General features: G+C 33.1%; 1 protein-coding gene across 2 annotated transcripts in view; it reads left to right on the forward strand.

The window, feature by feature from the left end:
- Positions 1 to 17,101, forward strand: part of Rap1gds1 (Rap1 GTPase-GDP dissociation stimulator 1) — a 112,530-nt gene that overhangs the window by 42,571 nt on the left and 52,858 nt on the right. Inside the window, exon 1 of one of the 2 annotated variants that reach the window (XM_015484575.2) lies at positions 16,953 to 17,012. The exons of the other annotated variant lie outside the window; for it this stretch is intronic. The gene's annotated coding sequence lies outside the window, so the exon portion shown is untranslated. Of the gene's footprint in view, positions 1 to 16,952; positions 17,013 to 17,101 lie in introns of those variants that run through there. 2 annotated transcript variants of the gene reach the window in all.

Below are 17,101 nucleotides of genomic sequence, written 5' to 3' on the forward strand. Positions count from 1 at the left end.
AAACCTAGACTGGGATAGCTAGGTCAAATGGTGGTTTCATTGCCAATTTTCCGAGGAATCTCCATACTGCTTTCCATAGTGGTTGCACCAATTTGCAGTCCCACCAGCAGTGTATGAGTGTACATTTTTCACTACATCCTCGCCAACATTTATTGGTGCCTGTATTCTTGATGATTGCTATTCTGACAGGAGTGAGATAAACTCTTAGAGTAGTTGTTTTGTTTTGTTTTTAACCTTTATTTTGTTTATTTATTTTTATGTGGCGCTGAAGATTGAACCCGGGGCCTTGCACGTGCTAGGATAACGGTTTACCACTGAGCTACAACCCCAGCCCTTTTAGAGTATTTTGATTTGCATTTCTCTAATTGCTAGAGATGGCGAACACTTTTNTTTTTTTTGTGGATATTTTGAATGGAGTGGTTGTCCTCATTTCCATTTCAGAGGATTTGTCGCTGATATACAGGAATGCCTTTGATTTATGCGTGTTGATTTTATATCCTGCCACTTTGCTGAATTCATTTATTAGCTCTAATAGTTTCTTTGTAGAGCCTTTTGGGTCTGCTAGGTATCATATATTTGTTGATCAATTGTATTTCTTCTTCTGTGAAGTGTCTGTTCAGTTCCTTAGTTCATTTATTGATTGGGTTATTTGTTTTTTGGTGTTAAGTTTTTTGAGTTCTTTATATATACTAGAGATTAAAGCTTTATCAGAGGTGCGTGTGGTAAAGATTTTTCTCCCAATCTGTAGGCCGTCTCCTCACATTATTAATTGTTTCCTTTGCTGAGAAGAAGCTTTTTAATTTGAATCCATCCCATTTATTGATTCTTGATTTTACTTCTTGTGCTTTAGGAGTCTTGTTAAGGAAGTATTCAAGGTATTTCATGAAATAGAAAAGGAGGGAATCCTTCTAAACTCATTCTATGAGGCTAATATCACCCTAATATCAAAACCAGGCAAAGACACATCAAGGAAAGAAAACTTCAGACCAATATCTCTAATGAACATAGATTCAAAAATTCTCAATAAAATTCTGGCAACTCGCCTACAAAAACGTATTAAAAAGATAGTGCCCCACGATCAAGTGGATTCATTCCAGGGATGCAGGGTTGGTTCAACATACAGAAATCAATAAACATAATTCATTGTATTAATAGACTTAAAAACAAGAATCATATGATCATCTTAATAGATGCAGATAAAGCATTTGACAAAATACAGCACACCTTCATGTTCAAAACACTAGAAAGACTAGGAATAGTAGGAACATACCTCAACATTGTAAAAGTTATATATGCTAAACCTAAGACCAGCATCATTCTAAATGGAGAAAAATTGATAGCATTCTGGCTAAAAACTGGAACAAGAAAAGGATATCCTCTTTTACCACTTCTATTCAATATCATCCTTGAAACTCTAGCCAAAGCAATTAGACAAAAGAAAGAAATTAAAGGGATACAAATATGTAAAGAACTCAAACTATCACTATTTTCTGATGACATGGTTCTATATCTAGAAGATCCAAAAAAATTCCACCGGAAAACTTCTAAAACTAATAAGTGAATTCAGCAAGTAGCAGGATATAAGATCAACACCCATAAATCAAACGCATTTCTATACAGAAGCAATGAATCCACCACTGAAAGAGAAATTAGGAAAAATGCTCCATTCACAATAGCCTCAAAAAACATAAAATACCAGGGAATCAATCTAACAAAGGAGGTAAAAGACCTCTACAATGAAAACTATAGAACACTAAAGAAAGAAATTGAAAAAAAACCTTAGAAGATAGAAAGATCTCTCATGCTCCTATGCTCTTAGACAGGCAGAATTAATATTGTCAAAATGGCCACACTACCAAAAGCACTATATAGATTTAATGCAATTTCTATTAAAATCCCAATGACAGTCTAAACAGAAATAGAAAAAGCAATCATGAAATTTATTTGGAAAAATAAGAGACCAGAATAGCTAAAGCAATCCTTAACAAGAAAAGTGAAGCAGGAGGCATCACAATACCAGACCTTAAACTATGCTATAGAGCTATAGTAACAAAAATGGCACCAAAATTGGCACCAAAATAGACTTGTAGGCCAATGGTACAGAAAGAGGACACAGAGACAAACCCACATGAATACGGTTATCTCTTACCAGACAAGGGTGCCAAAAACATTCACTGGAGAAAAGATAGCCTATTCAACAAATGGTGCTGGCAAATCTAGAAATCCATTTGAAGAAAAAAATAGGCCCAAATCTTCACCACGTCAGCCTAGGATCTGTTTCATATATTTTGTATTTATGGATGAATATACATTTAGAATTGTCGTATTCTTTTCCTAAATTAACCGCATATCATGTGTAAAGTCACTCTTATCCCTAGTAATATTGCCGGTTCTGATAACTACTACGTCTGACAATACAGATATACCAATTTTCCTTTGATTTGAGTTTGCGTGATACATCTTTTTACTTTTGCATGATATGTCCTTTTACTTTTAATATGGACAGCATGATTGGATCCTTTTTTGTAAAATCCTATCTGAATATTGCTACCCTTTCCCCCCCCTTTCTTTGTTTTTCTATCTCTACCTCTTAAGAGAGAGGTTTAGATTTGAAATCTACCACCTTCTAGTTGTTTCCTGATAGTCAAAACTACTCTTTGTTCCTTTCCCCCTCTTTTTCTGTCTTCTTTTGGATTTTTTTCCCTATTTATCTCCATTATTGGCTTATTAAACTCCTTCTAATTTTGTACTGGTTTCCGTGTGGTTTGCAAAATATATCTTTAAATTATTTCAGCTTATCATCAAATATTGTCACATCACATGTAGTTTAAAAACCTTATAACTGTAATTCCAGTTCTACTCTCCCATGCTTTGTGTTGTTATTTTCATATATATTAGAAACCTAATACATTGATATTTTTACTTTATATAGTCTTTAGGAGGAAAACTCTCTTTATAGTTATTTTCATTTTAATTATTTTCAGTGTATTTTTAGTCTTTGGGTAGATCCACATTTTTTGTCTAATATTGTAAGTCTTCTGCCTGAAAAACTTACATTAATAAATTATGCATAATAAGTTTATCAGCAATGACTTCTCTCAGCTTTTTTGTAGTTGAAAAGTTTTTACTTCAAGCCAGGCATAGTTGTGTACACCTGTAATCCCAGTGGCTCTGGAGGGTGAGGTAGGAGGATCACAAGTTCAAAGTCATCCTCAGCAAGTTAGCAAGGCCCTATTTCAAAATAAAAAGGACTGGGAATGCACACCTAGGTTCAATCCTAGTGCTAATTTAAAATGAAGATGAAAGCGGGGTAGGTGAAAGAGAAAGAAAGTTTTACTTCATCTTACTTATTTAAAGATTTTTTTCCCCCATTGGGTATATAATTCTGGGTTGTAAGTTACATGCTATTCCATTAACTTCAATCTTGCATAATTCCATATGAGAAATCTACTGTATTTCTTGTTTTTGTTCTTCTATAATAAATGTTTCTTTTTTCCTGTGGTTTGCCTTCAAGAAATTCTCCTTTTGGTTTTTAGCACCTTGGCTGTGATATGTGTAGATATGTCTAATTGTCTTATTGGCTTTTCTTGGGGTTCTCTGGATGATGTCTTTCACTATATTTGAAAATTTTCAGTGGTTAAATCTGCATATATTTCTTCTATCCCCAATCACTTCTGCAATCTCATTTATGTCTACATTATTCACTATGTTCCTTCATCTCATGGGTGCTCTAGGTCCCCTTGCCCCATTGTTTTTGTGTCTTCATGTTTTAGTTTGTATAATCAATCTATCTCTCTCCCCCTCCAATCCCCACTCTCAGAGATTAAACTTAGTGCCTTGCACATGCTAGGCAAGTCCTATACACTGAGCTATATCCCCAGCCCATTTTATTTTATCTTAAGAGAGAGTCTCACTGAGTTGCTGAGTTTGGACTTGAACTTGTGATTCTCCTGCCTTACACTCCCAAGTAGCTGGGATTACAGGCCTGTACCACTGTGCCCAGTGAATTATTTCTCTTATTCGACAAATTCATTGATTCTTTCCTTGGTTTTTCTGACCCTCCCATTCAACCCATTGGAGTAATTCTTTATCTTTGATATTGTGTTTTTTGCAAATATTTCCATTTAACTCTGACAGAATCTCCATTTTTCTCTAAAATCCAACATCTGTTTGTGGATGTTATTCACTTCTCTTACTAGATTCTTAAATATATTGATTATAAGGCCCTGTCTGATAATTTTAACATATGGCTCACCTTTGAATTTGGTTTTGTTAGTTGTTTCATCTTTTGACTGTGGGATTTTACCTTCTCTTTTAAAAACAAATCTCAACTTCTTATTGGATGCTGAATACTCTATGTAGAAAAGCAATATAGATTGAGATTAACTGTATATAATCTCTGGAAATGATCACCATTCCTTTGATGTTTGGCTCTTTATGTGGGGTAGAGGTCAAGCCAGTCTAGTCAAGAGTTGAGTTAGAGACAGCCATAGTGGCACATACCTGTAATCCCAGCAATTTGGGAGGCTGAGGCAAGAGGATCACAAGTTTGTGGCCAACCTCAGCAATTTAGCAAGACCCTGTCTCAAAATAAAAAATTAAATAGGGCTGGGTATGCAGCTCAGTGGTAAAACACCCCAGGTTTCAAACTTGAGCACTGGTTTAAGAATAAAAATATTTAATCCACATTTTGTTGTAATTAACTCTACGTCAGTGTGGTATCTTCTTCAAATTCCTTTGCTACAGGGCCTCTCTTACCTTGTACTTAGGTCCTCTTTCTTAGTGTTCCTGCTTTCCCTTCAGCAGTTAGCCATTCATGCAACCACAGGTGCTCCTTTGTTTTTGCTCCTTTCCCCTTGGTGGACTGCTCTTTACAAGAACCATGCAGATATAATCAAGACATCATAAATGATGTTAAAATAAAAACAAACACAGGATACATTGAATGGAGTTTCAAATCTGAAGACACAGATTCAGATGGAAAAGAAACAAATGTTCCATCAAGGGTCAAAAGGACTGGGTTTTTCAAGGGAAAAAAGAGACAATGGAGTGAGGTGAAGTAACTTGTTTTAAATAATTTTTGGTTGGTTCTGTTTATCACAGAGTTTGGAATGGATGTAGTTTGGTGCTGAAGGTCTGTTCATACTTTAAACTACACATCATTGATTGTAGGAGGCTGTCCCCAGGGGGTTGTCAATAAGCAGTGAGTCTTCAGAAGTCGCAAGTAAGCAAATAGACAGCCCAGGATAGACAGCTGTCACAATCTGAGGTCTTGTAAGCACAGTTTTTTTTTTTTTTCCCAAACAACGTTCTTTATCTGAAGTTAGATTGAGGAATTTGAATCTGTGAAGTAAACTGTACCCTGTCAAATGTAATTTCTGAGGCTTGGAGAAGTGGTTTTGCTCTCTGTCTCTTGACTAAACTGCAGCCATCTTATTTTTTATTTCTATACAGAGCATCCATCACTATTCCTGTGAACCTGCAGAGTAAAAAAAAAAAAATGATTTCTAAACAATATGCTTTTAAAAAATGTGAAGTTTGAATCAATTTCATGTTGTTTATATAGAGCACTATATTAGTTTCCTAGGGCTTCTGTATTTAACCAAGTACTACAAATTGATTGGCTTAAAACAGGAGAAATGTATTGTTTTACAAGCACCAGAGGCAATAAGTCCAAAATCAAGATGTTATCAGAATCTTGTTCCCTCTGAAACCTGTAGAAGAGGCTTTTTTCCCTGGTCTTAGTTTCTGATGGCCACAGGTGTTCCTTGGCTTATGGAAGCATGACCCTAGTCTCTGCCTAATCTCTGCCTCTGTCACATGGGCTTCCTTTTGCATCTCTCTCCTCTTGTTACAAGGACATCAATCATATTGGATTAAGGACCTACCCTACTCGAGTATGACCTCATCTTAAATTATTACATCTGTAGTAACCTTGTGTCCAAATTATATCACATTCTAAGGAGGTGTACTAGCAGGTAGGACTTTATTCTTGAGCAACACAGTTTGATCTATAAGGAGTAGGAATGATGTCTGTCCCATATTAGTAGCAATATCTTATACAGATAAAAATATTAAAGTACCAAATCTAAAAAGTAATGTTAAGAAGATATACTCATGAATAAATCTCTGTGTTAGTACATTTTTATTTTAATGTTTTAGGAAGAATTTTGATAATTGATTCCTTTTTAATTCAGGTAAATTTAAAGATAGCAGCTAATAGTCTAAATTTAAAATCACATTTTAAGGAAAACATTTACCAATCCCATCTCATTTGCCTCTTATTTGGAATATTTGGCACACAGAATTTTGGTGAAATTAAATAATTTAACCATTCTCTTAAATCATGATGGCATAGTTTGGGGATTTTTAATAATATTTTTATTTAGCTTTTTAAGACCTCTGAATTTTGTAACGTGGCTCCTGTGCACTGAAAACTAATAGACTCTTTGAAGTTAAAAATCTAGGATTCCAATCTCAGTTTTAAAAATGGACTGGTATTGACTTTTAAAAACTAAGTAGTATTTGTGTCCTTCTATTGAAAATGAGTATAATTTGTGTCTATTGTTTTGAAGTTCTTGCCTAGAATATATATTATACATGTTTAAAATCTGTCAACATAAACTATTCTTAGAGGTTAAAAAGTGGCACTGCAATGGAGTCTGAAGGCAAAGCATGAGGAACTCAATTAAAATAAATTTTATGGCATCTTTATAGTGTCCATCACTTTTAAAATCTAATACTAGTAGATGATTATGACATAAATTGTAACACTTTGACTTTAAGCATGTATTCTTACTAAGAAAGAATACTTTAGGGCTTGGGATGTGGCTCAGTGGTAGAATATTTGTCCACTGGAATGCACAAGGCCCTGGGTTCCATTCCTAGCACCATAAAGAAATTAAAAAATTAAATGTCAGGTTTTTTTTAAAGATAACAAAGAACACATAAAAATTATTCTGGACAGTATAATTTTTCATGACTCGCCAAGGAAAATTTTTAAATCCAGCTTTCTAGCTTACCTTGAAGAAAGAATTTCTGCTTACTTTGCCACAAGACCTTATGGTTTCTAGTAATAATTGGAAAAAATAAAAATAAGTATGAATTATAATGATTAATAATTGGGAAGCTTAAATACCAATATTTGAAGGTTTCCACTAAAGCAAACCACTGGCTATATATAGTAAATATTTTCTGTATGCACAAAATGGTATCAGACAGAAGACAGATATGAGAGCCGTAGAGCTAAAAAAAAAAAACTCATCAGTCAACTGCTTCTGCTTCCCCCTTTCCCAGATCAGGAAATTGAAAAATATTAAAAGGTTTTTTATAGTCTAACTTGACAAAATCCAGAAATTAGAGACCTTATCATTATTTTGTAAGTCATTATTTCAATGGCATAACAACTTTACTAATATTAAAAATTTCTACCTTACTGATATTTTTTTAGTTAATATTTCAAATCTTAGATAGCAAAGAAATTAAAATTCCTTTGGACATTCAGGACTCATCCCAGAATTTCATCAAGTACTCTTTCCACTCAGTTTCTTACAAACCTTAGCCTATGAATGTGTACAGTTTTCTTTACTTGAAAAGTCTTGCCAAGCACAGTGACACATGCCTATAATCTCAGTGACTTGGGAGCTAAGACAGGAGGATCACAAGTTTAAGGCCAGCTTCAGCAATTTAGTGAGACCCTGCCTCAAAGAAAAGACTGGGGATGTCGCTCAGTAGTAAATTACCACTGAGTTCAGTCCCTCATATTAAGAAAAAAAAAATCTAAGTTGAAAGTTTTGCCTTTTCTTTAAAGTAAATCAGTTCACTTTCTGTTCTTTTTTTTTAAAAGTGGTATCTCTAAATTGTTTATTTCAACTAGCATATATTTTGTTCTTTGAACTTCTGTCATTTGATTTTTTAAAATAATGAATACAGGTATGTATATTTTTTTGAAAACAGATATTTTTAAACAATTAAAAAAAAAAGAACAGTAAAAATCACTCATTTTAAAGAAGAAAATAAATGGAATGATGTTGAGGGTGCCTTGACCCAGAATGAACCATGGGTTATTCCTTCTTGCCAATTTGGTTAAAATATTTTTTATTTGTTATAATTAGTTGGGCATGATAGTAGAATGTATTTTGACATATTATACATACATGGAGTATAACTTCTCATTCTTCCAGTTGTACAAGATATAGATTACATTGGTTATGTAATCATATATGCACACAGGATAGTAATGTCTGGTTCATTCTGCTATCTTGCCTATTCCCATTCCCCCTTCCTTCCCTTCATTTCCCTTTGTTTAACCCCAAACACTTCTATTTTTCCACACCCCCAACCCCAATCCATTGTGAGTTAGCATCCGCATATCAGAGAAAACATTCGGCTTTTGGTATTTTGGGGATTGGCTTATTTCATTTAGCATGATAGTCTCCAGTTCCATCCATTTACCAACAAATGCCATATTCGTTCTTCTTTATGGCTGAGTAATATTCCATCATATGTATATATACCACATTTTCTTTATCCATTCATCTGTTGAAAAGCATCTAGGTTGGTTCTATAGTTTAGCTATTGTGAATTAAGCTGCTATAAACATTGATGTGGCTACATCATAGTAGTATGCTGATTTTAAGTCCTTTGGGTATAAACTGAGGAGTGGAATAACTGGGTCGAATGGAGGTTCCATTCCAAGTTTTCTGAGGAATCTTCATACTGCTTTCCAGAGTGGTTGCACCAGTTTGCAGTCACACCAGCAGTGTATGAGTGTACCTTCTCCCCCACATTTTGGCTAACACTTCTTGTTGATTGTATTCTTCATAATTTCCATTCTGACTGAAGTGAGATGCAATCTCCGTGTAGTTTTGATTTCCATTTCTCTAATTGCTAGAGATGTTGAACATTTTTTTCATTTATTTGTTGATCATTTGATTTTTCTTCTTTAGTTCGTTTCTTTTATCCATTTATTGATTGGATTATTTGCTTTTGGTGGTGAGTTTTTTGAGTTCTTTGTGTATCCTGGAGATTAATGCTCTATCTGAGGTGAATGTGGTAAAGATTTTCTCCTATTCTGAAGGCTCTCTGTTCACATTTTTGATTGTTTCCTTTGCTGTGAAGAAGGTTTTTAGTTTGATTCCATCCCATTTGTTGCGCTTTAGGAATCTTGTTAAGGAAGTTAATTCCTAAGCTGACAGGATGTAGATTTAGGCCTACTTTTTCTTGTTTTAGGCGCAGGGTCTCTAGTCTAATGCCTGCATCCTTGATCAGCTTTGAGTTGAGTTTGCACAGGGTGAGAGGGGTTTAATTTCATTCAACTACATATAAATTTCCAGTTTGCCCAGCACCATTTGTTGAAGAGGCTATCTTTTCTCCAGTATATGTTTTTGACACCTTTGTCTAGTATAAGATAACTGTATTTATGTGTGTCTCTGTTTTCTGTCCTGTACCATTGGTCTATGTGTCTGTTTTGGTGCCAGTACCATGCTGTTTTTGTTACTGTAGCTCTGTAGTATAATTTAAGGTTGGTATTGTGACGCCTCCTGGTTTACTTTTCTTGCTAAGGATTATTTTGGCTATTCTGAGTCTTTATTTTTCCAAATGAATTGCACCACTGCTTTTTCTATTTCTATGAAGAATGTCATTGGGATTTTAATAGGAATTGCATTAAATCTCTATAGTGCTTTTGATAATATGGCTATTCTGACAATATTAATTTTGCCTATCCATGAGCATGGGAGATCTTTCCATCTTCTAAGGTCTCATTCAATTTCTTTCTTTAGTGCTCTGTAGTTTTCATTGTAGCGCCTTTCACCTCTTTTGTTAGATTCATTAACAAATTTTTTTAGGCTATTGTGAATAACGTTAATTTCTTTACTGTTAATTAGCAATAACTGAACTAAAGAAATTGGGGAAAATGCATGTGATTCCATGTCTAATAGTGAAGAGAGTGAAAAAGTGAAGAAGATTAAACCTGATATTTTCTGATTTTTCCATGAAGTAGAAAACATGATTTCTATTAAGAATACAGAAATTGGGAAAGGGAGGGAGCTTTAGAAACCTGTGAGTTTGGATAGACGATGAGTAATGTGACAGGGACGTGTGAATTGACTGTATAGAGCAGTTAAGGGCTTATTCATGTTTTTAAGCATATAAGTTTAAAAAGTTAAAGATTATGTAATTGGTTCATATTTTGCTACATTTCTAAATGTTGTCACTAAAGCATATTCTCTAGGAGTTTTACAGATCTCAATGAATGGATTTATGACTTTCTGTGAGTTTTGATATGTTTGTTTGTATTTTGTTTTGAGATAGGGTTTCACTGTTTTATATAGGCTGGTCTCAACTCCTGAGTTCAAGTGATCTTTCTATGTTTTTTGTTTTTTTTTTTTTTTTAATACACAACAGCAGTGGAAAGCATTACAATTCTTATTACACATATAGGGCACAATTTTTAATCTTCCTATCTTAACTTTCTGAGTAACTGAGACTATATGCACACACCACTAGGCCTGGCTATTTACATATGTATATGAAAATTGTGTTGTATTTTACTTCATCAAACCCTGAAATGTTTAGATGTGAAATGCATTCTGTCAGACAACTTCCTTCTGTTGAGTATGCATTTTAGAGAGCTATTGTATGGTATAGATTGGTCTTAATATTGGGTATCCTAAACAGAATTTTTTGAGAAAGGTACCAAAGAATTTTTCAGAAACGAGTCTTTAAAAGTAGATTCTCAGTTAAGGCTCAGAAAGTGTTATTATCATGCTAACTAAATGGAAAAGGCAATAGACCTTTTAAAAAGAATGTTTTTAAAAAATTTTTGTTGTTGCTGTTGATATACTTTTGTTTCATTTATTTATATGTGGTGCCGAGAATCGAACCCAGTGCTTCACACATGCTAGGCAAGTGCTGTACCACTGAGCCACAACTCCAGCCTGGCAATAGACCTTTTTAAAATAGTGTTTAGATTGAGCAGATTATGTGCATGTACAGATATGGCACAGTGAATCCCACTATTAGGTATAGTTACAATCGCCAATTTAAAAAAATTAAGATTTTTTTTTAAAGTGTTCATTGAGGGAGCATTGAGTTAGAGTTCAGGCTCTCCACTTCATAGTGCTGATACTTGACTATGATTTCTTTAAGCAAAATCCAAGTTAAAATATAAGAAAAAAAATGTATTTTCTAATTTATCTTCTTAACTCCCCAATCACCATGTGGTTACCCCTACACTATATTTCCAATAAAAGTTATTTGTAGGTCTGGGGATGTGGCTCACTGTAAAGCACTTGATTAGCAGGTGCAGGATCTGGGTTCAGACCCTAGTACCACAAAAAATAATAATAATTAACAGTCCAGCTCCTCATTGCCTTAGCTTTCATTCTTCTGGCTGTCAGTAACTTTAAAAAGCATTTGTAGCTATGTATTGCCTTTAATTGTGTAGGACACCAAGTGCTTACTGTAGTGTATGTGTGTATATGCACAGGGAGTTTTTTTTAAACACTTGGAGAGTATTATATGCAGGATACTTTTATAAAATCCAGAGAGAAGGATCCAGTGCACAAAAACAAGGACACTCTAGAATGTTAGAAGTAAAAGCTAAAACTTCTTTAAAAACAAAAGGTAATTTATTCAGTAGTATCTTCATCCATACAAAATTTTCTCACCTTTCTTCATTTTAATTTTTAACAAAATTTAGATAAAAATTTCTTTTCAGTGTGATCAGCTGTTGCTGTTTCCTAATCTCATGCACTTGTGATTTTCTGTGGTTGTCCATCATAATCATCACTCCAGTAACTTTTCCTGATGTCAGGAAGGATCTTAACTTCTGGTTGGAAGTAAGTCATTTAAGTGGATATGTGCATAGGAAACCAGGATCCTATTACTGTTTTGTTTTTGTTTTATTTTTTGTTACTGGAGATTGAACTCATTATTATAGCTCTATGACTGAGATATATCCTCACCCCTTCTTGTTTTATTTTGAGACAGAGTTTCGCTAAGTTGCTGGGCTGCCCTCAGACTTTGTGATCCCCTTCATCATTTTCCTGTGTTGCAGGGATTACAGGAGTGCCCCAACACATCCATCCCCGTTTATTATACAAATAATTAAAGGGAAGGAAAACTAATATCAGTTGTGTATAGGTATAATGCATTGTTTGTATTTGATGCCAGCCTGAAAATTATATAGATTTTTAAACTATAAAAACATTAATATTCTGAAAAATTAATTTCAGATGAAAATATGCTATTTCAGGTTACAGATTTGTTTTATATCAAAAGCATTCTTCTGGAACTCACTCTCATCTTATTGGTAGACAATTGAGGCAAAAGTGACTGACTTAGACTGAGAGGTGGAAGGGAACTGATAATCCGGTTCTTTCTAAATGCCAAACACTGTATTAGGGCCTTTATGTTTTATCTCATATAAGTCTTACTACACCTCATTTATAACTGAGAAAATAGAAAGTCAGAGACTTTCAGTAGCTAAGTGCTTCCTCCTCAGTTTTCCTCCTCAGTCTTTCAAAGATTAGAGCCTTCTAATGTCTCTTTTTAGAAAACAATATTGATAGAAATTATAAAACACAGAATATCTGCTGATGTAATAAATAGTTTTCTATAAGCATGGGTATTGAAAGTTCCACAGTTATTTCTGTCTAATGATACAAAGACTTGTTAGTCAGTTTCCTCCAGCTACTTGGCTTCCTTTTCATTTTTTTTCTTTTGATTTTAATACCTATGTATCTGTGTTTCTGTTTATCTCTCTGCTTTCTTCCTCCTCAATTTTAAACTGCTTTTTAAAATATATATGCATATTGTTTAGTCTTGACATTAAATTTACTGCCCTATTAAAAATAAAGAATAAGGAACTGACATCCAGTCTTTGCACCTGTATGTTCTGGGCTTGGTTAAACCTTACCCATCAAATTGCCTAAGCTTTAAAAATTAAATAATGAACACTAAGGGGTAGTGAATGGGTGGAGCTACTAGAACTCTCACATTGCTGAAGGAAGAGTACACTTGTCTTTGGAAACTCATTTGTCATTATTCCCATCATGGAAGACATACAGACTGTGATCCAACATTACTGTCTATGCATTGCAAGTAATGGCTCCAATCTAGGAACAACCCAAATAAAAATCTAAAGAATTGACAAATATTGTGCTATATTTATATAGTGAATTTTATTCAACAAGGAAACATTTAAAAAGCAGATGGATTTCACAAACATAATATTGAGTGAAAAAGCTAGGTACAAAACAGTAAATACATGAATCTATTTTATTTCATTCCATATTTAATTCCATCCATAGAGTTCAGGAAACAAGCAGAGTTAAATATATAGAGAACAAGTGGTACTTAAAGCAGAGTAAAACAAGTAAATGATTTTTATTATTCTTCTTCACCCCTTTGTTTTCTCTTGCACACTAACATATACACATGCCCTCAAGATCAGTGGTAAATTAACCAAAATCTAGCCAAATAACCCCATTCATTCAAATAATATCTAATGCCCACTACATATTAGGCATTTGCTGTCCATGAATAAGGACAGCATATTCAGGGAAGTAAATCCAAAGCAGGATACACTATAACATAAAAGTTATACCCAGTGGTTGCTTTTTAGGACTTTTCCTCACCCTTATTGTATAGTTAGTACCTGATAATAGAATACCAACTAGTAATACTTTTCCCCTTCATTCATAAGACATAACCTTAATACTTAAATTTTATTGCTTCTCGCTTTTGGTTACAGAAAAATAATGGAAGTGTGCAGTTCTGCTGTTATCTGGTTTGAAAAAAGAGCATACTTATGCTGGAAACTTCTTTCTCTGACAGGTCCTCCCTCTTAAAGAATGTAGCATGACCTGTAGCAGGCTGTTCTTCAGTACCTCATAATTATGGAAAATTAAGATGGAAAATGTATTGTTAATAGCCAGCACCACATATAAATAAATAAAATAAAGGTCCATCAACAACAAAATTTTAAAAATTCTTTTTAAAAGGTCTTTTGCTTTTTCCATTTAGTTAGCATTATAATAACACTTTCTGAGCCTTAACTGAGAATCTACTTTTAAAGACTCATTTCTGAAAAATTCTTTGGTACCTTTCTCAAAAAATTCTGTTTAGGATATCCAATATTAAGATCAATCTATACCATATAGTAGGCTCAGGATGCTTCACAAGTTTGAAGTTACTTATAAAAAAGCCAAAAGTGAACCTTCATTCAGGAATATGAAAGTTTATGATAATGAACTTTTCAGAAATTATTTTTAAATAATCAGTAATAATATGGTAGTATAACTATGGTATATGGAGTTACCTTGACTATAGATAACCAGTGTATATGGACCTGTGTAATGACAGTTGTTCTGGTATGTATTTAAAATTCTGTCATGATTTTGGTAAAAGAACACAGCATTATTTATAAATTCCTTTGAATCCTTAGAGTGTATTAATTATTTTACTAAAATCCTCTTTCACTTTATTTCCCTGTTTTGTCAAAAAGGATAATAACCAAGAAACTGTGTAAACATTCCTGCAGTGGTGGTTAATATTTCATGAACTCAGATAACTATTGTAATATGTACTTTGTTTTCTTTTTCTTTTCCAATTTGGTAATAATTTCCCTAATGTAGAGGTTAGACTTATATTGTGTAACCAACTCTCAGTGACTCATGAATAAAGTACTATATTATAGACAGTTCAAACAGGAATGGAAGGAGAAGGGGAGAGGAAAAGCATTGTGACTCTGAAACACAAATAAGCAATTTACCTTCTGATTGTAGTTAGGATCATATTTATTGCGTTACAAATTTGTTGAGTAAATTTGTTTTAAAATTGATTAAATTATTGAATTTTGGAGTATGGACTGCCTTAGTGTTGATAGGAAGCTAGTTTAGCTTTTAAATTTTACATCAAATAGGCTCCACTTTGTTTCTAAACTTTGTTTTAGGTTCACAAAATAATTAGCTATTTTCTGAAATTTCTTCCTAAGCATGTGCAGTTTATATTTTGAAAGCCCATATTTTCTTAGCAATTAGAATCAAACACTATTGGAGCTTGCAGTTTAAGAATGGGAGATAGTGTACATTCATATTATTAAATGTCAAGGGTGTAGATTGGTAATCCCATTCCTGAGACATCATCTATGTCCAAATTGCCTAATAACTTAGATAATTTTATTTATTTTATTGGAAAATGAAACTTTGAAAATCAGATTTTTAAGTGAGATTTAAATGACATTTGGGCTGGTTCATCAACTAGTTACCTTGGCAATATAAGAATTTTCTGTAATCTAATTAGCTAATGAGCATAGGGTCCTGTTCTGCATCTATAGCAGTACAATAAAACTAAGTAGACATGGTATGAAATTGAATAGACAAAACTATTTTGTTTATTATTTTAGGATAATTTCCTTAAAACTTTGCAAAATTATTTCCCTGAGAAATATTAGCATGTGTATACCATAACAAATCATTTATAATTTTGTTGTCTAATTCAGTGATATTCAGCATCACTTATAAAGATATGATCTTAATATTATATTATTCCTTTTATTAGGAAAATGAAAATCTTTTGTTCACTAACTTCATAGTTATAACTACCTTGTGAGCTATTGTACTAATTCTTTTGTTACCTTTCTATAGCTGAACTGTCCATTATGGTAGCCAGTCATAAAATTTGGCTATTGAGCAACTGAAGTAGTTAATCTAAATTGAGATCAGAGTAAAATACACATGGATATTGAAGATTTGTTACAAAGAAGAGAATATAAAATATTTCATTAATAATGTATATATTCATTGCATGTTGATATTTTAGATATATTAAATCGAATAAAATTTTATTAAAATTAATTTCTAACCTTTTTCTTTTACTCTTAATTTGGCTACTGATAAGTTTAGATTACACATTTGGCTCACTTATTTCTGTTGGACAGCACTGTTCTAGAGACTATCATATTTTATATAAGGAGGTCAGATTTAGAAAGATGACATCTTTCTTTTATCTCTTTCCATTTCAGTGGTTAGAAGATATTCCAAAGCTATTCATATGTTCTAACAGTTAAATGACATTTGTTCTATGAAATGTAGATGTATACATAATGGAGAATATTTGACCATTGCTTGAACACTAATTGTGATACTGAAATATATTTGGTATGAGCTGGAATAGGGGAAATAAAGAGTATTGAAATACAAACCAAGAATGAAAAACAAAGAGAGAGAATATGCTTCTGGACAATAGAAAATGCCATTAAAAAGACCCTGGTAGAAATTTGTAATGTTTTGAACAACCCACAATAAAAAATTTAAAAAAAAAAAAAAGAAAAGAAAATTTAGATCTAAGAAGTAAAAAAAAAGACCCTGGTACTAATACTTAGAAATTACATGTTGTGATCTTGAATTATACTGTGTCCTATATAACACCACTTATAAGAAGATTTAGTTAATGATTTGCAAGCTGAGAACAAAAATTTCTACCAAAGAACATCACTTAGTTCCTTTTTTTTTTTTTTTTTTAACACAGAATTGTCTTTTGTAATGAGGGTGGGGGTGATAAGTTTCATGGCATAAACTTCAGGCAGATGCCTTAAGCTCCTTTATGATGACAATAAGGATAATCTTTTTCTCTTAGAATAAAAAGTAATTGTCTCTTTTTCCCATCCCACCCCCATTTCCATGTGTATTTGTTCTTTTTTTTTTCCCAAAAAAAAGACATATTTAGTGTCCCACCTATGTTTATTTTCTCCTTACTCACTAAATAAGGAATAACAAACACTGTTATGTTTTGTATTTGAAATTATAAGGTACATTTCTTTTTTTGTTTTATTTTTAATTTAACTCTTTGTTTTACAGATGAGGGCAGAAGTGCAGTTGACCAAGCAGGTGGTGCACAGATTGTAATTGACCATTTAAGGTCACTGTGCAGTATAACAGATCCCGCCAATGAGAAGCTCTTGACTGTCTTTTGTGGCATGCTGATGAACTATAGCAATGAGAATGGTAAACAAAACTGAAAACTTGCTTTATCTCTGGGGGAAAAATTCAAAATCATTTTTATTATAATCACAACAAATATTTTTGAAAAATGA

Source organism: Marmota marmota, unplaced genomic scaffold (genome assembly GCF_001458135.2).
Source record: "Marmota marmota marmota unplaced genomic scaffold, marMar, whole genome shotgun sequence".
Taxonomy (NCBI): Eukaryota; Metazoa; Chordata; class Mammalia; order Rodentia; family Sciuridae; genus Marmota; species Marmota marmota.